The 22,799-nt window shown below is 31.4% G+C and overlaps 1 protein-coding gene across 1 annotated transcript in view; it reads right to left on the reverse strand.

The window, feature by feature from the left end:
* LOC145304025 (uncharacterized) overlaps nt 1-22,166 on the reverse strand; it is a 465,321-nt gene extending 443,155 nt beyond the window's left edge. The window contains exon 1 of the mRNA XM_080145784.1: nt 22,155-22,166. The gene's annotated coding sequence lies outside the window, so the exon portion shown is untranslated. The remainder of the gene's footprint in view (nt 1-22,154) is intronic.
* Between the last annotated feature and the right edge of the window lie 633 nt (nt 22,167-22,799).

Genomic DNA, 22,799 nt, shown 5'->3' on the forward strand with positions numbered 1-22,799 from the left:
ACAACCTTAAATTTTATATTTAATCAGGCATTAATTTGTAATTTCTTTTTTTAAGAAAATAATGGCAAATAAAAAACAATTAAGGCCATATTAATAAGTCATTTTCTTTAAATACGTCACAAAAAAGACGTATTGAAAATTAACGACATGTCAATGCAATATTTCTAAAGAAACAAAACCACTTTAGTAGATGCTGGGCACGAGTCACGGTTCTATCGGCGATCAGCTAAATATAGCGCGCATTATGCAAAAAAAATTGGGAACAGAGACTGAGATAAATATTTATACATGGCGTACATTATGCAGGGAATATTGGGTATAGGGACTGACATTAAAGTTTAGATATGTCAAAAAATTTGTTAAGTAAGATCATGTAATATAGGGAATGAAATTATGATTTAAATATGGTGCATATTATGCAGGGGAATCAGGTACAGGAAAAAATCGGGTGAGTTTAAAATTCTTATTCATTTTAACCAAACTTATTTCTTTACAACCCCCCCTCCAATCTAGGCACACTTGAGGGGATAGGGGTAAGAGGAGTTGACCCTTATCCAAACTGTCAATTTAAAAGCAAAAAAAAATATGTTTGGGGTGAATTACAGTTTTACAATGGTGATTTCTCTTGGGTTAAGGTAGAACACAGTAATAGTGTCTGACTGATTATGACGTAACAAAAAAAATTAGCGAATGAGAGGCCCCTATGAATTTTACCATTGGTCAATAACGGCCTCTCATTGGCTAATTTTTTTTGTTACGTCATGATCAGTCAGACACTATTACTGTGTTCGTTAAGGTATCCTCCGCCAAAATTGTATTTTTTTCAAATCTTCCCAGGACCTTTGAGAAACTTCATTGTGAAGGAGAATTCTATTGGTCTAGCTGTTAGCAGTATCTGTTGTTACTTTTATAAATAAATAAAGATGTTTGTTTGTTAATGAAAGCTTTACATAGGCCACAGCATGGATATAGACAATTTTAAAGACCCTTCCTTTCTCTTCAAATACAGATACCCTAGATGCTATTGGAACAGCTGTTAGGTATTCTATACAGACCTACTCTCTTGGTATACTGTCATTGTTAGAGAAGAAATGAGTAACTAGTCTTTGCATTCTGTTTGTGCACATCAATTAATGATTACATTACAAGAATACAGATTGTACAAAGAGAAAATAAAGAAAAGAATAGAACAACTTGGCTTTATTTTTAGTAACAAAGCTACTATATAATTCAAAATGTCCATCTGGTCAACTGTCTGTCTGAAACAATTTTGGAGAAAGTATAAAACATCTATTGGGGTAGGACAAAAATTTTGAGATCCCTACAGAATCTTATTTTTTCAGTGGGGGAGAGGTTAGTATCGCCTTAAATACTCCCCCCTCAGATGTCTTTGTAACACTCAGATAAAATTATAAAGTTAAAGAGTGTTATTTAAAGAAATATTTTTAGTTAACATTTAGATATTTAAATACATTTTTTGGAAATTAAACTTGAATAGTTTTTACAGATCCAAAAACATAATTTAAATTTTTTTAATTACAATAACACCCTTGAATGAAAAAGGAATCAAAAATTTCTCAAAAGATTGAAATGGTTTTCCATAAATTACAAGCTTTTAATATAAAATAGTCAGTAAACAAAAAATTTATTATATACTCACTTACAGAACAACTTTTAAAATTCTATTCAAAATTTTTGTCTCTTGCATCAATGATCAAACTTGCTTTTTGACAGTTTCAGATCTGCTACATGCACTATACATACATTAACATTAAGTCAGAATATGGCGGTTTCCTCTTTGCCTTTGCTTATGATTTTATAAAAGAATGTTAGTTCTTGAAAAAAAATGAAGGGCTTTATCAGTTTAATTTGTCAAGTTTTCTGTAATTCAGGAAATTAATAATTTATTAGTGTTTTGCAAGGATCTACCGGAATAAGACAATGGCCGAAAAATTGATGTTCATCCCCAATAATTATAATCAAAAATACAGTCTTCTGTAGATTATTATTGGTTGCAAAGTTTAGACACTCATCTTAATGAACCAACCTATTAAAACTCATTTAAAGCCCCCAAAGTTGCTAAGCTAAAATATAACCGATATTATAAAGCTTTGGGGACTAGTGTATAATATAGCCCCTTCATCCATGGGTGTTTTTCCAAGATTTAAAACTATGATCGACAATGACGCGTATATAAATATCAAATAAAAGTTTTACATTTCTTTTATATTTCTATATTCTAACAATACAATATATTATTGCATTGAAATAAAAACATAAAATACATTCATCACAATATCCTAAAGATAAATAAAAAAAAATTATTAAGATTAATGTTAGATGTATTATTTTTTCATTCCAGAATTTTTTATTTTAGAACTAAAAATATAAGGTATTATACAAGAATCGATTTATTATTACTTAGATGTTGTACCAGATTTTTATGTACTTTAATAAAGTAAAACTTGTAGCTGGCTAAAATAGCGACTCTTCCCCCCCCCCCCCAACCCGTCACCTTTACCCCCTCACCTTCCCTTCTACTGGATTGACGAACCGACCAATAGATTACTGGTAATATAGCAAACGACAATTTTTCTATATTCTATATCCATTGTTATTGAGTAGCTCAACTTCTGAAAAGAATTGAAAAAGAAAAAACACCTGTTTTCATTTTCTGTCATTGACAACCATTCAGATTTTATTCCCTTTTTACATCTTCAGATCAAGGAGCATTTTTAAAGTTAGGAAATGGTAATTTTTAACATTTTGGATTTAATAATTATGATACTTTAGTATTTATATAAAAAAGTAATTTTAAGAATTTAAATTGAAAAACAATATTTTCATATTCTAAAAAAACAATATTATCACGTTTATTTCTGTATTTTTATTAGTTCGTTAACTATTATTGATTTAATTTTTACATTAGAAATAAAAGGATTATTATTTTCTAACTTTATAAAAAAAGCCTTGAAGCAAACAATAGACTTAAAAATGTACCTGTCGAAACATTTTTTTATAGATATTTTAAATTCAATTGTACTATTCCAATTCATAGAGTAATACAGAAAAGAATGAATACAAATGAAATTTAACCACTGGAATTCCCCCCCAAAAAAACTGCAAGCTTTCAAAACAGATTAAAATAGATCTAGTTAATGATTTAGAGCTGTTTTTAGGCAGATATCTTAAGGAATAAGACAATGGATGATGTAAATTAATATACATCCACACTTATGATATAAATTTACACTTATGTAGATTGAAATTATTGGTTAAAAAGATTTTACAATGTACCAAAAGTTAATAGTTATTTCTCGCATCGTATTATAAACGGCTTTCCGCGGTTAAAGAATGTACAATTAAAAGAATAAAACTAGTTTTTTTAGCCCCGAGGTGCCGGAGGCACCGGCTAAAAAAACTGGTTTTAATCTTTTGATTGTACATTCTTATATTCGTAGAAAGCTGGATATAATACGATGCTAGACATAGTTTTTTCGTATGGATGAGAACCGGTTCCTATCCACCGGATTCGAATGAATACGAGAAAACCAATTACCTCATTAAAACATTAATTAATTCATAAAATAACTTTGTCCATTCTGTTTTATAGAATTTAGGTTTTTATCAAGACAAGGACATGTTACTCGGAAAAAATAATGTGCCTTCAGCTTGACTATCAATCAGAAAAAGCCTCTCTCGATTTTGTTTTGGTAATAATGATTTTTAAAATTTAAGTAGAATATATAAGCGTAGCCACGCCCCTACAGACTTCTTGGTCGAGTGATGAGGAGTAATTCGACCCTTTCCCACTTTTTATTTAATTTTTTAAAGGTTTGGGACGGGACATCTTTCTAGCAACGATTTCTCTCATGGGTTAGAGTTCCCTCCCTCAGTATGCTTATAAAATTTTCCAGGACCCATGAGAAGCTCCACGGTATCGGTTTAGTGGTTAACGAGATCCTTTGGTATAAAAAAATAGACAGAGATATATCCTGTTAATTTAAAAAAAAGATATTTCATACACACATGTGTGATAATAATAGCTGTGAACATTCCTAATTGTACTAGGAATCATTTTCTATAAAACCAGGCTAACGATTAGTGCCCTCCATCACAGACTAGATGAACGAACTGACACTTCCAAACTTTAGAAAATCTTCGCTTTAACAAAATATGATAAATCTCTAACAAAAAATAAAAGCTTTTAAAATTAAATTTCTATAAAATTTTGCTTGGTTTGCACCCAAACAGATTTATAGCTTTAAGATATTGCAATTTAATTTAGATAAATGTTTTGCTGAGTTTGGTATGAAATAAGAAACTATTTTTAACTGCATAGCTTTTCTATATTATAGTTTTGGACGCTTGGTATTTTAATGTTAATTCAGTATCTAAATTATATAAGCTTGGTTTTAAACTACTTGAGAGTCATAACTGGAAAACTATACCATTTTCAGCCGCAGTCACAACCTTGCAATCAGTTAAAGCCGCCCTCACCAGCAAAATTGCATTCAGCTAAAGCCACCCTCCGCCGCAGCCATAACCTTGCACTCAGCTACAGCCACCCTAAGCCGTAGCCTTATATTCAACTACAACCACCCTCAGCCGCAGCCGCAACATTCCATTCGGCCACAACTGCAGCCGCCCTGTATGCCAGCATGTCTGTCTGAAGCTTCTATGATCTGGCCCACCTATTTATCTAAACGGATCTCCTGCCGCTAGTTATTTGATATTGCCTGTTGGCAAGGTCCAATGAAAATGTTTTAATTTTCGCTAGAATAAACTTCGTCATCCTTGTTAGAATACCAAGAATACAACATGCAATATTTAAGATAATTTATAGCAATGGAAGTAGAATAAATATATACATGGATATTATAACAGGGGAAAATTGTAATAACTTATTTAGATGTCAGTTTGTTTATCTAGTGGGAGGGGATAGGGTTGGGGTAAAGGGGGTGGACGAAGATTCGTTGTTTTTGCCCGCTGCTTGTTTCACTTTATCACAAGACATTAAAATCTGTTGTAAGATCCAAGTAATAATGTATCCATTTTTATAGCTTAAAAATAGCATCTTATTCTTACTGGTCCAACTAAATAAAATAATCGGCAATTTTACCTGAGACCAAAAATAGTATAATAATACTGTTTTGTTTTGCGTTAGGTACAGTTAAGGTAAGGATAGCCATGCAGAGATAAAATTTCGAAGGGTTGGAGCCCCCACTGGTAATACATAAAAGAGTTGTTTAAATTTTTTTTTTTAAATGGGGATGATGGTTCATTTTTAAATGTAGGAAAAATTATTCAGATTCAATTTTGTTGAACTAGAAAGTGAAGGCCATAAGAGATATTGAGCAACAAGACTTTGTTATTCATAATAATAAACTTTACATTGACACACTTCAATTTTGATAAATTGCAGAGCTCGCCAGCCGTTTGTCAACCACCTAAAATTAAAGGACTTGTAAACAATCTTAAGACATTGGGCAATGAATTACTAAAACATCCCCAATGATGTTAAACATAATTACCCCTTTTGAGTTAACAAATACATTAACATGATTGTAAAACTTTTGTTATCAGTATTATTTGTAGTTCGATGTGTCCTCCCTCCCCCCCCCCCCCCCCTGACAGTAAATATAGTGGATATGGGAGGGGGAAGACATTGGACTGTAAATAACACTGATACTTTTGTTAAAATCCCATTGGTTGGTTCCAAACTAATAATGTCCAAACTTTTTAACCAATAATTTAATCTACTGAAAGGGTAATTTTTTTATCCTTATGGAAGATGTATATCAATTCATCGACCATTGTCTTATCACTTAAAATCCCTGACAGTGTATAGATGTATTTATAAAAGTCTGTATATTGTGACATAACTATATTTACATAATTGATCAATCTTAACTTTTCAGTAGCACAGATACTCAACACTAGGCTCAATATTTCAGTAGCACATATACTCAACACTAGGCTCAATATTTGTTCAGTAGCACAGATACTCAACACTAGGCTCAATATTTCAGTAGCACAGATACTCAACACTAGGCTCAATATTTCAGTAGCAAAGATACTCAACACTAGGCTCAATATTTCAGTAGCACAGATACTCAACACTAGGCTCAATATTTCAGTAGCACAGATACTCAACACTAGGCTCAATATTTCAGTAGCACAGATACTCAACACTAGGCTCAATATTTCAGTAGCACAGATACTCAACACTAGGCTCAATATTTCAGTAGCAAAGATACTCAACACTAGGCTCAATATTTCAGTAGCACAGATACTCAACACTAGGCTCAATATTTCAGTAGCACAGATACTCAACACTAGGCTCAATATTTCAGTAGCACAGATACTCAACACTAGGCTCAATATTTCAGTAGCACAGATACTCAACACTAGGCTCAATATTTCAGTAGCACAGATACTCAACACTAGGCTCAATATTTCAGTAGCACAGATACTCAACACTAGGCTCAATATTTCAGTAGCACAGATACTCAACACTAGGCTCAATATCTGTTCCTGCCAAATATGAACAGAACAGCCTTTTTATATCTTTTAGTGTTATTTGTAATTCCATCATGTATACAGAATTTTAATATTTTGTGGTAATAACAAATAATTTGGATGCTTTCCGTCGATGAGTAACGAACACTCCCAGAGGGGAGGGGTTTAGTTTTCTCATTAGAGTAAAACACTAGAGAGAGAAAGGGTTAAATAACTGTATCTCCCCATCGCATCAACCTTGTGCTACCTTTATATTGGGTCATTGAAAATCAACCAAAGGTGTCGCTTATATTAACACAGCCAAGTAGCAGAAAATAATTTAGAAGCAGACGAAAGAGGCCTTTGAAAAAGGAAGGGAGGTAGTTGTCTGTATATACATCTATACTATAGATCTGTTGTTTTCTTATTTGTTCCTAACCCCTGAAGGGGGTCCCTACCCCTGCAGGGCCCAAACCTGCGGTTTTCTAACCAAGCGGGCTACTCCGTACTCAATCTAACCTAGCCTAGGGTAAAAGTAAACACTGAAACAACTCCCTTCCCCCTCGTAATTGTCATTTTTTAAAGGAAGGAGATTATATGCACGTCTAGGCACTTTTAAAAAGCGTCATTTCTTCAGACAAAGGCATTTCAAAACAAAGACGTAGGTAATAATTTGCTCTTTTTTAATCTATTTTTTTTAAACAAATAAAAACAATGAAAGAGTAGTACATAACAAAATTCCATGCACATTATTTAAACTATTATTATTATCATCAATTTAAAACAAAGAAAATGCTTATTCTGCATTTTTAATGTAAAATTCTTTATTTTTTTATATGCTTCTTTATTTACGGTTTTGAAAGTTAGACTTTGTTCAAAAAAATTTAAATGCTTCTTTGTTTATAATTTTAGACTTTGCTCATAAAAATAAAAAATCTCATTCATTACTTTATAATTAAAATATTAAAATTGTCGTCTTTTTGTCTGACACCAAATAAGAGAAGTTGGTATACTTAGGCCAAAATAGAGGATCTTCAGTTTATGACGTATATTGTCTATAAGGGTGTCGAACTTTTTTTAAAACTGCATTTTAAAGTAGAAGGTACACTTCCCCCTTCCATCCCCCGTCTCAAGTGCTCGTAGAGGCCTCTAGGGATGTAGAAGATATAAGTTAAGGATAGTATTACATAGTACTTGCTATATCGGTTTTATAAAAGCGAAGCTTTTTATAATTAGAGTCGGTCCGTACGTCCATACGTCAGGGACAGCATTGTCCTATCGATTCCAATTTTGCATGTTGATTCCTGTAATAGTAAGGTGTGATCTAGGAAGCAAAGCAACTCTATAATCGTTAATAGACTATGTCTGTTCGTCCATTTTAAACATGTTGTTTTTGATGTCCACCCATTACTTTCTTGTAACAATCAAATAGTTGCTATGCTTCCTAATCATACCCAACTGTTATACGAATCATCATGTAAAGTTTGAAATCTATATGTCACGTTTAACATGTCTAAATTAACGAAAAGAGCTAACCGTTAAGCATATGTCCTTTTTTCTCTTTATGTTTCTTTTTCTCTTTTTTATGGCCACGGAACATTTGCTTGATAATTATTTGTCTGTTTTTCAATCTGTGTTTTTTTGTGCTTCGCTACTTATGGATGTTGTCATCCTTGTTTTCTGTTTATTCATTCTGTTTATTTATTGTTAAGAAGTTCCAAAGTGTATAATTTGTTGTGCTTCGCTCTTGTGGAGAGGTTGTCATCCTTGTTTTTCTTTAGAATTTCATGAATATGCAAAATATTAATCTTACTAATAAAGATGATATTCTAGATAAACTATTATTTTATGCAAAAAATCGCCCTGAATTTAAAACGCTAAAAAGGCCCAATTTTATTAACTTGGCTGTTCTATAACTTACAAAGTCTATTTGTCATTTTGTGATAGATAGGGGTATTTATTTGTATAGTTTTCATGTTAATTGCTGATTTTTTGTGAGGATTCCCTAGATCTATTAGTTATGATTATGATTATTTAAAATCAACAAAAAAAATATTTACAAAATGTAGTAAACATTAGGTTAAAACTTCCATATTCTCTTTTAGAGTTTTAAAGAAAAAGATAATGGCCGATAAATTTATCTACGTCATTAAACACAAAATTTCCCCTTTTATAGATCACAATTAATGGTTGCAACGTTTGAACACTTAACTAAATGAACAAACCAATCGAAATTCAATAAAAGTCACAGAAGTTGTTAAGCCAAAGAATAAGAAAACGATATTATTAAGATTTGGTGACTAGTTTAATAAACAACCCTATGTCCCCTCCCTCAATTATATGGAGTGTAATAAACTTTCAAAATCATCATTATTAAGACTAAATGTATCAATCTTTGCATAATATTCGTAATTGGTATCACAAAAAATATTTCAACTGCTTTTTGAAATTCATGCATGAACTTTTAAGGCATTTTACAGTTAGGGAGTTGAATCAATTTTTATGGATGCAGAAATATAATCTAACATAACATAATATAACAGTTTTGACCCTATAAAAAACGTAATCTATCTTCCACTTTCCCCTCTCTTGGTGATGATATCATCCACGCCGATATGATTTTTGAAATGTACTATTCCACTTTCAATAGAGGCGAAACTGGAAGTCTGGAATGGTACATTTATTTACTAAGTATATTTGCGATTACTTTTATTTAATGAAATCTTCCAATTTTCAACATGTACAAAACGGCCTGCATAATTGCTTCAAGATCCATGTCAGATCTATATAGGAAATAAATGTCTATAAACGAGCTCAAGTTTTCCAAGGAATATATGATTAAAACTCATAGTGCTCCAATAATCCATAATAAACTCTCATTGCCCAGAACGATAAGACCCATTATTTTACTTTATTAAAAATAAATTCATTTTTTTCATTTCATGTTGCTATTTACCTTATATTAATGTATTTAATTTCTAATCATAAAAAAAGAAAATTTAAATTTATAATATGATAAATTTAAGAAAACTATGTTTTAAAAGAATTCGATTGTGGCGACATTTTGTGTGTTCAAATATTAAACTAAAATTGTAATCATCATCATTAACCCTTTGGTGATGGTAATGTAAAGAAAAAAATATAATTTAAAAAAATCTTTTAAAAATCATTTAAATTATTAAATATTTACTTTCTTTTAGATAGTAATGCCGGGTGAGGAAAATAGATTTATTAAGAAATAGATATGCATATAGAAAACTAGCCAATAGGGAGATAATTATATCGAGCCAACTCTAGTGTTTACATATCAGCGTATTCATAAACATTGATTTTCTTTTTTTAAAGTGGAATGGTAGATTACGTTTTTTAGAGGGTAAAAACCGTTATCATAGATTATATTTCTGCTTCTTTAAAAATGGATTCAACTCCCTAACTGTTTTATAATGAGAACATTTATATTCCAAAAAATTATTGATATGAATCTAGATAATGTGGGGGTGAACAGGGATCTTAAGGGATAAGACAATAGTATAAATCAATAATATAAATCTCTAATAATCGATCGAAAAGATTGAAACCAACCAATCAAATTTTATAATGAGAACTCGAAGTTTTTGAGCCAATGAATAAGGTAATATATAATTTACAGTCCAATGTTCACTTCCTCCCTGAAGTATAAGTGTGTGTGTTGGGAGTTATAAAGGAAGGGGGGGGAGGGGGGATGAAAGGGTGTAGTCTTTTTTTGCCAACTTTGGGGAGAAAAAAGCTATAAATCTGTGAATATTATAATATAAACTGGACGTGTGTTTTTACAATTTTATAGAAAAAATTAAAAAGTTGTTAAAAACGAAGTTTTTTTACAATTGGGATCGACTTTATCGATCGTTATGGATGACTCAAAAATTGAGGCCTGAAAATCGTTTTCAAACTATGTTGGATAACAGAATTAATCTTTGAAATGTTTTTTTTTACAGTATAGCTTCGAAACCAATTTACATCCAGTTCTCAGCCATACTTAAAATCTATCATGTATAGCATCGTATTATAGACAATTTTCAATGAAAAAAATCATACTTTAATTCTAATTTTAATCTTATAATTTCTCATTTTAATTTCCTCGAAAACCAGTCTATAAAACAGTGCGATAAATAACTATTACTGTATGATTAGGTACAAAGTTTAAAGTGTTGCATATCTTTGTTTTAAAATTATTTCTTTGTTTTGAAGTCACATAAAAAACTAGGAATTTTTATTTGGAATAGCGTTAAACATAATAAAAATGAAATAGGAAATTTTTTGATAATATCTCTATAGCTTTATGAACGATTCTATTTAGGAAGAGGACTTCCCATCTAGAGGCAATGGGCGTAGAATAATAGTTTTCTAAAATTACTTATTAAATGTTGGAAATTTCTCATGAAGGGGAGTATACTAGAGGCGAAACAAATTATAAAGCTACAAACCCCATCTTCCTGAATAATTATTTAGTTGATAGATTTTTATTTATCAAATAACAAAAATTAATTTCACTTTATTGTTATATTTTGTTTTCTTCGCCCTTTTAAATCGGGGGTTGGTTTTTTTTTGGGGGGGGGGGGTTGACTCACCACCTTAGATTTTAAAAAGTTGGTGATTTCTTTCTTCCTAATGGTGATTTCTTCTGTGGGGGGGGGGGGAGAATAAGGGAAGATGGGAAAACATACAGACAGACATCCTGTTACTTTTATCTAAGAGTACGTTAAAAAAATAATGTTTTCTTGTAATAAACATTTAAAAATGAGTAATCCTATCCCTATAATATATGTACAACATATATATATACATACATATCATGTATTATCCCCTCTGGGTGTGAAATAAATCTTCATAAAGATCTGAAATTATACAATTTCTGGGCTTTTTCTAAGTTATAAACTTGCAACCATGATGTGTATACTGTGAATGGATTTATTGTTAATTGGATCTTACACCCAGATTATCATGCACCCTAATAAAGTAAAACTTGTAGCTGGCACTCCCATACATTCCCTTCGCCCCATTCCCTCCATTACTGAATAAACGAACTTACTTATAAGTGTTGTACCTAAATAAAGATAAAACCTAAATTGACGACATTTTTCCCCTGTCATAAAATCCACGTATATTCTATATCCATTGTAGTGTGTTCTAGTAAAATTTATTATAAGATCACATAAAAAGCTTTTAAGCATAATTTTTTTGGTAAATCTATGTTTGTTTATGATTATGTTATAGATTATTCTTTTTCTTATATTTGAACAAGAAAATCTACATTCACAGAAGCAAAGCTCAACAAATCTGATAGTCAACCAATCAATCATTAACAAATATAGATCAATAATGCAATTAATATTCATCTTTAAGGACGGTAGGAAAGTCAGACGCACGGACTGGTCATACTTGAAGAAAAGCTTTGGTTTTAACAACTAAATGAGCATAGCTTCTCTACAGCTAAGGTAGACTTGTACAGCAATAAAATAACATGTTCCTTTCTATTAGTTTTTTTCCCTGTAACATGAAGGTAAGGGTTTATAATTAGGCAATTCTATTTTTTTTACCTTTTTGTATTATTATCTTTTTCTTTTATTGCTTTCCCCCTTAAACAATAAAAACACAAACAAATACCCACCCCCCCCCCCCTTTCCCCATACACCAACAAACACAAAAACACACTGAGGCCCAAGTCGTGCATACGGTCATTAAAGTTCAATTTTGAAGAGAAGCCTAATTTTACCCCCGGGGCAAAAATCATTTTTTTTTGCATTGATGATAATTACAGGACCTTTTCTGGGAGGGGGGGGGGGGGTTAGTGCATGAGGAAGATGGGGGTTGTAAGATAATTTTAAAAGGGGTGGTTTTTTATAACTGTTTTGAAGTAAGGGAAGAATGGGTTACAAATTTGCAGAGGAAAATACACAAGAAAATTTGCTAAAAAAAACAGGCGATTCCAGGGACGGGAGGGGATGGGGACATTGGAGTATAAATTATGCTGGTAGCTTTAGTTTATTGCCACGCTATCTCATTGGTTGGCTTAAAAACATTACGTATTTTTATGAAATCTTAATTGGCTGGTACAAACTATCAGTGTCAAAACTTTTCCACCATTCATTAAATCTACAAAAGGGGCAATTAACCACAAATTGGGGCTTACATCAATTTATTTTCCATTGTCTTATTAAGATTTCCATTAAGATCCCTAAAGCAGTTCACTAAATATGCTAATATCCTAGGCCCTATATCTCTGCCAACATAAGAGATATTAGTTCTGCTTTATGAGTACCTTGCTATGGGCAAAAATAATCTTTCTTACAGCCACTATATCTGAAGAAGCATAGCTACTCTATAATCATTATATCTCTGGTATCATATGAGATATTAGTTCTGCTTTATGAGTACCTTGCTATGGGCAAAAAAAATCTTTCTTACAGCCACTATATCTGAAGAAGCATAGCTACTCTATAATCATTATATCTCTGGTATCATATGAGATATTAGTTCTGCTTTATGAGTACCTTGCTATGGGCAAAAATAATCTTTCTTACAGCTACTATATCTGAAGAAGCATAGCTACTCTATAATCATTATATCTCTGGTATCATATGAGATATTAGTTCTGCTTTATGAGTACCTTGCTATGGGCAAAAATAATCTTTCTTACAGCTACTATATCTGAAGAAGCATAGCTACTCTATAATCATTATATCTCTGGTATCATAAGGGATATTAGTTCTGCAAAATTATACAATCCTGAAGCTTTTCTACTATCAGAGCCTGTTCTCTTAAGTCTTTGGAGAAGAGATAAACTTAAGTGTAAATAGCCTAAAACTACTCAGATCCAATGAAAAGGTTCCTTGAAATTTCTAGACCTATCTGTTTAGTGACATGATACATTTAAGTAAAGGATAATATAAAACTTTGCAAATTATTATCCTTGGTTTCTTAATTTAAATTTGAGATACCAATTTTGTATTTGTATTTAACTCTTGCATAACAAAATCTGAGTTTTGTCGGTTTTAACTAGATGATATATTAGATTAAATTTTTAGTATAGCATCCATTGGTGGTAGCGTAATAAAAGATAAACGATTTAAACCAAGATAAACATTCAGACAGACAAAGTTATTATTATTTTAAAATTTAAATATCTTTTTTTAATTTTATTATTTAGGTCAGATTAGGTTAGGTTATATTGGGTACTAGTTATCATCGCCGGGTTATAGCCCCCCACAGGGGTAAGGCATTCGTAAAAAATGTACCTCCTTATATTTTAATTTACTATAATAAGATTTTACCAGAGCTTGATAGACAAATTTAGTGAAAGCATCATCTTAATCTTTATGAATAGGACAACCTACAAAATAAAACTACTTTCCAAAAATATTAAAAGAAGTTAAAACTAAAATATTGGGGGGCTATACCTTTCTAGTGGGATAGAGCCACTAGAGGCTGCATGTATTATTATTAAAAGCACATAAATCCCCCACTTAGCAGAAGAAAGGTTTTATTAATATTATTATAAAATCACAGCAAGATATTTCTGTATTCCCCTTTTATCAATTACTATTGTTTATTCAAACAAGGATGACAACATCCATAAGTAGCGATGCTCAAAAATTATGAATGGATATCATCGGGAAAAAATTACTATAAAGCAGTGTCATACAATAAACATTAATCTTATTAAAATAGCAAAATCATCAAACCTTTAAAATCACGCAACCTTATAATCATGAAAACTGAAAATCTAGGAATCAATCTAGCACCCCAATCAATAAAAAATCTTAATCAAACTTGGGAAAAATATGTAGAATATAATATTAATTATTCCCTGAAAATTTCAGCCCTGTATCTTGTAAAGGAGTTGATAAAATCACGAAAACTTGAAAATCTAGGAATCGATCTAGCACCCAAAATAACAGACAGATGGACAAAACAATGTATAGATTAGATGGGCATATGTCATGAGAATATTCACTAAAAATTTCAGCTGTCTATCTTGAATAGAAGCCGAGAAAATCATGTTTCCCCCATAGAGTTACGGACTGACGTACAGACAAAGTGAATTATAGAGTAACTTTGCTACTAAAAAAAAATATTATTTATCCTATTTATTTAAAGATATTAAGATTTCTATTACTACTGAACTGATTGAGTTCTTTCTTTTTTATGGAAGCTTCACATAGCTTCCAGTCTAGTTTTCAGCTATTTGGTACCAAAAAAGAAACTTTTTTTATGCTATCGTATGAACACTTAGATTCATGATTTGCTTGTATTGTATAGTTGTATAAGTGGCATAGTAAAGGATAAAAAATTGGATTAACAATAAAATAAAGAAAAATGATAACCTAGGGGCAAAACTGGTTTAAATTTTTCATTTTAATATAAGTGGAAAACTGTCTATAATACGATGCAATAAATAACTATAATTAATGTTAATTAACCCTATTATCCGTGATGTAAAAGAAATGAAAACTAGGGATAAGATAAAAGCCGATAAATTGGTGTACATCCCCAATGATGATACACAAATTTACTTCTTCTGTAGATTATAATTAGTTGTTGTAACGTTTGGACACTCGACTTAATTATAGTCTCCAATGTTGTTAAGCCAACGAATAAAATGTTATTATAAAACTTTGGGGACTAGCGTAAGAAGCCGAATGTCCCCTCCCTTTCTGAATGAAAATCCTAGATATCCAACAATATATGTATATCATAATTGGAGGCACACGACCTGTATTATATGGTTATCAAAGGAAATAATGAAAAATATAACAAGGTCTAATATGTCCATTAAAAGCGCTGCTTTTATGAAAAAAAAGAATAGTCAAGGCTAGAGGATAGCATTTAAAATCAGCCGGATATCCGGTATCCGGCCAAAAAAATATCCGGCCCAACCCTAGTTTGTTATTTCAAACTATACTTATGCTGCGCCCCTAATAATTATGAAACTTTTTTAATATCATGCATTGACCCCCCCCCCCCCCCATCCTTAATTTTTAAAACAAATTTAAAATAAGTGGGGGAGTCTTTCCTATGCCTAACCCCTGCTAGGGCATTACCCAGGTATAAGGTATAATCAACAAGCGAATTAAATATAAAATAATATTTGGGGGGCAAATGGAGAGGTCGTCAATTTTACGATGTGTTGCCCCCCAACGACAGCTGAAAAACACGTATAGGTTTTGTGATTTTTTCCCGAATTAATTTCATTGTTGGTATAAGCTGGGCATTACCCCTCCAGGACTACCGAAAACACAATAATTACCTAACGATAAACTATCCTCTCACCCTTATTTTCAATTTATTTTAAAATGAGGGTTTAGAGGTTTTCTGTGCTTGACTAGGCACTTTGGTTGAAACCAAAAATCTAATTTTAAGATTATTAACTTTATTTAAATTCCTGATTTTACTTTGTTTTATTTTGGTCTGAGTGAAATGTTTGTGAAAGTTCTTAATCAAATGTTTCTCACATCATGTGCCAATACTTATTTACCTACCAAGGACCACTCCCTGTTAAACCTGGAAGTATTGTGCATGCCAACACACAATTTTGTTGGGTCTTGTCGACTATGCGGTTGAATCATATACCATGAATGCATTGGCCCAAAATATGCTCAACTCATTAACAAGACAAAGACAAAGGTCGTGCAATTAAAGAGTTAGTTGTCTGTTGGATGTTACCTTACTTAATACCCTGGGAGATTTATATTCAAGATTGCGTGGCGTGGAGAAGCGCCAACTAGCCCCGGGCCAAGAGGTCATCATATGGTTGAATTGGCTTAGCTGGTAAAATAATTTATTCTTTAAGGGACTAATTAGGCTGTTTTTAGTTTCAAAATCATCAATGAAACTATGATTTGGCTTTGAGACTTAACTCTTATTTTAGTTCAAAGGTTAGCAAGATCGTTCACAACAGACAAAAAAAAGTTTACTATTTTATATAATTGGATCCTTCAAGCAAGAAACAATAACTATACTCCTGTTTAAAAGTCATAGAATACATATCTTTACAGAAAATGAGCAAAAATGTCTCCCTCATTTATTATAACATATATTTTTATAGTGCAAGCTCACTGTTTTCTGTTTTTTTTATCAATAATTGGGACAATCTCACTTCTTATTGTCCTAGAACATACATTGTTTGGGCACACCCAGTGCATTGTTTAATTTTAAAGGCTATTGCAAAATGATTCAACATGAAATATAAAGTTGTGTTTTTAGTTGTTTTCCTGTAATTTTAGAAAAAAAGATAAGCAAGTCATAAGATGCCTGTGTGTGATGGTGTGTGTGAGCTTATCTGTGGTGTGAGAGTTTAAGTGTGTGTGTATATGTGTGTGTCTGGATGCAATATCTTTGTAGAGAATGTGATATAAATCCTGTTTATTGAGCCATTAAATGTTGAGCAATTTAACCAGCTATCTATATACAACTTTGTACCTGGCTTTAGCATTGCAGTTTATAGAAATAAAATACAAAGAACTGTTTGGTACTAGTGTAAAATATTTGAGAAAGCTATAATAAGGACAAGAAAATTCTTCTATTGTAAGGCAACCAGGGGCAAAACGTCGTACTTCCACAATAGATTTTCTCCTTTTCCTAGCACCTGCGGGAGGTTCTAAGCCTGCGGGGCAATTACCTAACCTAAAATAACCTATTAATGCTACTGTGAAAATACGACAAATCGCTCCTTAAGAAGTATTGCCACGACTATACCCCAAAGATGTTGTTGTTTGTAGCCAAGTTTAAACTGTTTTTAAACTATTTTTAAAAGGTATATTAAAAATATACTTTGACATCTGTAGAATCATACTGCAAAGCCAAAAATGAGAACAATTGCCCACATCAACTTTTATTAGGATTTTAAAGTTTATTTTTTACTATGGATTAAATAATTTTTACTGAATCATGATGTTTCTTCCCTTTGTAGGTAAAATACTCAGCTTTTAGAGTGTCTTGCTTCGTAAATATTGTATGCTAGTATACAGTAAAGTTAGGTCTTTTCATTTTATCTATCAATACTAATTAAAAATTAATTCTTTACAATATATCAATGAATTAACATAAAAATGTTTCATGTTTATTATACATTAAAACACATAAAAATTGGCTGTAAAGGGTTAAATAAATTAAGATGACAACAAATGTTTATGCAATACAACAAATTTATTTTTGTCACATATACAAATATGATATAAAATAAGATTATTCAAACATATTTTTTAAAATATTTTGAAAAAGTATGTATCTTTTATGAGTAGGGTTTTCATTCTTTTCATTTTTATTAAATAAAACTATTTAATTACGTTTGAAATAAGTCACTTTGTGAAAACACTCTTTCGGAAATTCTAATTTCTAATTGGTTTAAATTCAGCATTATGTTTTTTATTGTATTATGTCAGATTTTTCAATGAAATTGATTGTTTTAGAAAAAAAAATTATTTCCATTGAACAGAGTAATGTTTTTTTTATTGTATCAGTTTAAAGTGAATTATATAAAATTGTTCACTAAGTTACAATATTACACGAAGTAAAAAAAGACCCTTTGATCTGGTAAAAATGACCAGAGCAACAGTAAAAATTAATTTTTAAATCCCCCAAAAAAAGTTTATTGGGGACTTAATTCAAATTTGGGCTCTGCAGTCTGATTCTATAGGTGTCCTAGTATATTTTTGACCCCCCATTCAAAAATAGTTTAAAAACAGTTTAAGAACCTGGCTGCTTCCTTTTTTTTTTTGAAGAGGTAAATATATATTAATTTATTTATGACACACATAACAAATAATAACAGTATTATAATAAAGCTATTAAATATTAATATACAAACAATAAAATTGAATGTGATTAAAAAAGAAACTAAGGACAGATTATTTAAATAATAGTTATGTACAGTGTCAAAGGACTAAACAATCTCGTGAGAGGAGATAAAATCAACCATATTCGACGTTCACTCAAAGCCCCAAAAATAATGGACTTAAAAGTGTATTAAACTATATATAAGACATTTGCGAATATATTGATACCATTAATTTGCCTCTTAAATCAAAAAAAGTATGTTTTTTTAATATTTTTCTCTTGCTACAAATCAAATTTCAAATTTGAGTCACCAAAAATCCTAAACTAATTTTTGCTCTAGTTTAGCTAGTCCCCAAAGTTTTATAATAACATTTTATTCGTTGGCTTAACAACATTGGAGACTATAATTGAATTTTTGTTGGTTGGTTTATTAAGTCGAGTGTCCAAACGTAACAACTACTAATTATAATCTACAGAAGAGGTAAATTTGTGTATCATCATTGGGGATGTACACCAATTTATCGACTTTTGTCTTATCCCTAGTTTTTATTTCTTTTACATCACGGATAATAGGGTTAATTAACATTAATTATAGTTATTTATTGCATCGTATTATAGACAGTTTTCCACTTTTTTTAGAATTAATAATTAAAACCAGTTTTGCTTGCCGCGAGGTTATCATTTTTCTTTATTTTATTTTTCATCCAATTTTTTTTATCCTTTACTTTGCCACTTATACAACTATACAAGCAAATCATGAATCTAAGTGTTCATACGATAGCATAAAAAAGTTTCTTTTTTTGGTACCAAATAGCTGAAAACCACGCTAGGAGCTATGTGAAGCTTCAATAAAAAAAGGAAGAACTTAATCAGTTCAGTAGTAATAGAAATCTTAATATCTTTAAATAAATAGGATAAGTAATATTTTTTTTTTTAGTAGCAAAGCTACTCTATAATTCACTTTGTCTGTCCGTCAGTCCGTAACGCTATGGGGGAAACGTGATTTTCTCGGCTCCTATTCAAGATAGACAGCTGAAATATTTAGTGAATATTCTCATGACATATACCCTTCTCATCTATACATTCTCATCCCACTCCTGCGTTTGTTCCACTCTAACGTTTGGGACTCATGCATTTGTCCCTCCAATGTTTTTCCACTCATACATTTGGCATGGAACCAATTATTGGTTGGGGTGCTAGTTTGATTCCTAGATTTTTAAGTTTTCAGGATTTTTTACTTCTATTAAAAAAAATTTAAAAGGCTGGGTTTATACCCCCCATAATATATTATAGGGGGTGATTACCCCCATCCCTAAAAAAATTACCCTTTTACAAGCACCTCCCCCTGGATATTCCTGCACTCCCCCTTGTAGTGACTAGGCCAACTTCATGGTCTATGGTTTCAGGAAGCCCATTCAATTATGAGAAGTTCACATTATAATAGCACTCTTATAGCATCCTCTCTATTAGCATTACATGTGTAATGCATTATAGACAGACAGATAGGTATTGTGAGGGATCCTACACTTTATAACACCTTGTTTTGCAAGGTAAAAATTGTTCCAATAGTTCTTGATATTGATATTTTATTTAAAATTACAATAACTTGAATATAATGATGTTTAAAAATACTGAAATTATAGTTATATTTAGACTAGAAAAATGATAAAACATACCTATAGAAGCATTGAATAATTCTCTTTTTAATTATAAAATATTTTTTAGAAACAAGAACGAGAACAATGCAAAGCAGTGTAAAATATAAATTGATATTTTTTTCAAAATTCCAAAACTATCCAGGGACCTATAAGAAGCTTCCTTAAAAAAGAGAACTCAATAGGTACTGTAATTGTCGAAATCTTAAGCTGAAGACAAGAAAGCTTACTACTTTATATAATAGGATAATGAAATGCAGCTGTTTTAAAGGTTGCCAGCTTAATAATACAGACCGATTCAATAATTGTGTTAATATGTTATGATGTCTAACTTTAAAATGGTGTAATTATAGTTATATTTAGCCCAGAAAATTGATAAACATACCTATAGAAGCGTTAAATAATTCTCTTTTTAATAATATAAATATTTTTTAGAAACAAGAACAAGAACAATGCATAGCAGTGTAAAATATAAATTGATATTTTTTTCCAAAATTCAATTCCCTCTGGTGATGTTATAAATAAAATACCAAAAGTCAAATTTAGGTGGATGTTATATGAATATATAAAGCTTCTTTACAGCCAAAAAAATTGGGGAAAAAAATATCATTTATGGAGCAACAACTAAAGTGGGTTTATCACAACACCTCGATTTTTTAGTCAGCTGTTCTATAAACAACCAAGTTATTTCCTATATATTATAAAGCAATGCCAGGTGATTAAAATGAGGTATTAAGCACTTTCTAACTCCAAAAATTGATTCTTCTAGAGCAAAAATTAGTTTAGGATTTTTGGTGACTCAAATTTGAAATTTGATTTGTAGCAAGAGAAAAATATTAAAAAAACATACTTTTTTTGATTTAAGAGGCAAATTAATGGTATTAATATTCGCAAATGTCTTATATACAGTTTAATACACTTTTAAGTCCATTATTTTTGGGGCTTTGAGTGAACGTCGAATAAGGTTGATTTTATCTCAGAGGTACTAGGTTGGGTCCAAAGATCTTTAACAGTGAGGTTTGTCAGGTTGCTTTGACATTCACAGAGGTGCTTGGTCATCTGTGGGAACTGTTTATCCATCAACCTTCACTGCGAGTTCAATGTTGCACCCATTCAAGGCTGTTGTATTTTTTCATAATTTGATTTTTATATAACAATTAACTAAATAGATAATATAAATTGATCACTGATTTAAAAGGATAGGTAAATGATGGTTAATTGCACATTTATAATGTATTTATTACATAATTAATAGCAGTTTATATTCACATCATGTTTAGTGAATTTAAGGTGTGTGAATTGAGTGAATTCCACTAATGTTAAGATGAATTCTGTTTGGGCTGAAGCCTGCATATCATCAACAACCTTAAATAAGTATAAGGTTCAGCAGGTTAAGAAATGTCTTGATTCCAGAACCTCCATACCTGTCCAGCCACATCCTAGTGTGGATATATCTTTCCGAAGATCTCCTTTAGTTTCCTCCAGGCATGTTTGAGCTTAGCCCATTATGATTCAATGTGTTGAGTGTGGACTCCTGTGTTGTGATCCACAAAGTTAACTTTGTGATTAACTGTCCCATGGGATAGTTCTGGAATATTCTCAACTCCATCGTAGGCTCTCCAGCAGTCTTGCTGGCTTGTATGATGTATCCACAATATCAAAGGCCCATATTGCTTTTGCAACAAACCCATCGTTAAGTTTTCTTCTGTGGCTGATGCAGGTTTCATCTACTGACACTACCTTTCCTGGTCCATCAAGTGTTGGATTTGTTGTTTCAGCTTCAATTATTCTTTTTTGACAATCTTTTCATTGGCTAAGTCCAGTGTAATGACAGATGTTTTCATTTTGTTCACTTGAGGCATTTGTCCAGAGGTAAGACAATATATATCTACAGTTTAATTTTGAACAGGAAAACATTGAACCAGTTTTCATAGAAATTAGATTTCTTGGATATTCCTCATACTTGAGGGCTTTTTTCTCTGATTTACAGTTACATCAACAATTTTAATGATGGATCTGCATTCTTGGTTTTAGTGCAATCTCTTAATGCATCTTCTATTTTGACCTAGAACTCCTATTTGGATGAAGTAAAGAGCTGCCTGTTCATCATCTGGAGCACCAATTAGGAGAAGAAGGTAATCATTGTAAAAGTTTCTTCTTATACACCAAGATTCATTTTGTTTTTCTTGTAGAAGTGAATCAAGCAATTCATTTATAACAGGGTGGCTGATGATTTTGTAGGTGAGATGCGGAGATTTCAATGTTTAACCAGATATTTAATGTCTCTAGTAAGAATTTATTTCTTCCACCACAGGTTTGATCTGCGGTCCTAAGTTCAGGATGTTGCCAGGTGGTGATGGCATTGTTGACATGTAGAGGTTGAAAAGAATCGACAAAAGGATGCTCCTTTTGGGACACTATGCTTCATTTAATACCTATATTTGCGACAACTTTTATTTACTGAAATCTTCCAATTTTTAACATGTACAAAATCCCTGGCCCTCTCGGACGGGGTTCGAACTCGCGACAAGCGAATAAGGAAAGAAGTCTTCTATAATCAAGCTAAACTCCAATCCAATTTTCAGTACCTAAATAGACAACATAGCAAAAAATATATTACTAACGAAACCTCCCTATCTGGTGATATCGTTGAAAACTGCATCACAAAACCTCCCTATCTGGTCTAAAAGTACATGGACAAATTTCCCCTATAAAAAATTTAACAATATTTCGTATAAATTAAGCTCAAACTGACCTAATATTACTTAAAACTATTCAAAACATTATATCTAATGTACATACACATATAATAATCCTAAAAACGATATT

The sequence above is a fragment of the Acartia tonsa genome, chromosome 2 (genome assembly GCF_053477335.1).
Source record: "Acartia tonsa isolate MP-2025a chromosome 2, ASM5347733v1, whole genome shotgun sequence".
In the NCBI taxonomy this organism is placed as follows: domain Eukaryota; kingdom Metazoa; phylum Arthropoda; class Copepoda; order Calanoida; family Acartiidae; genus Acartia; species Acartia tonsa.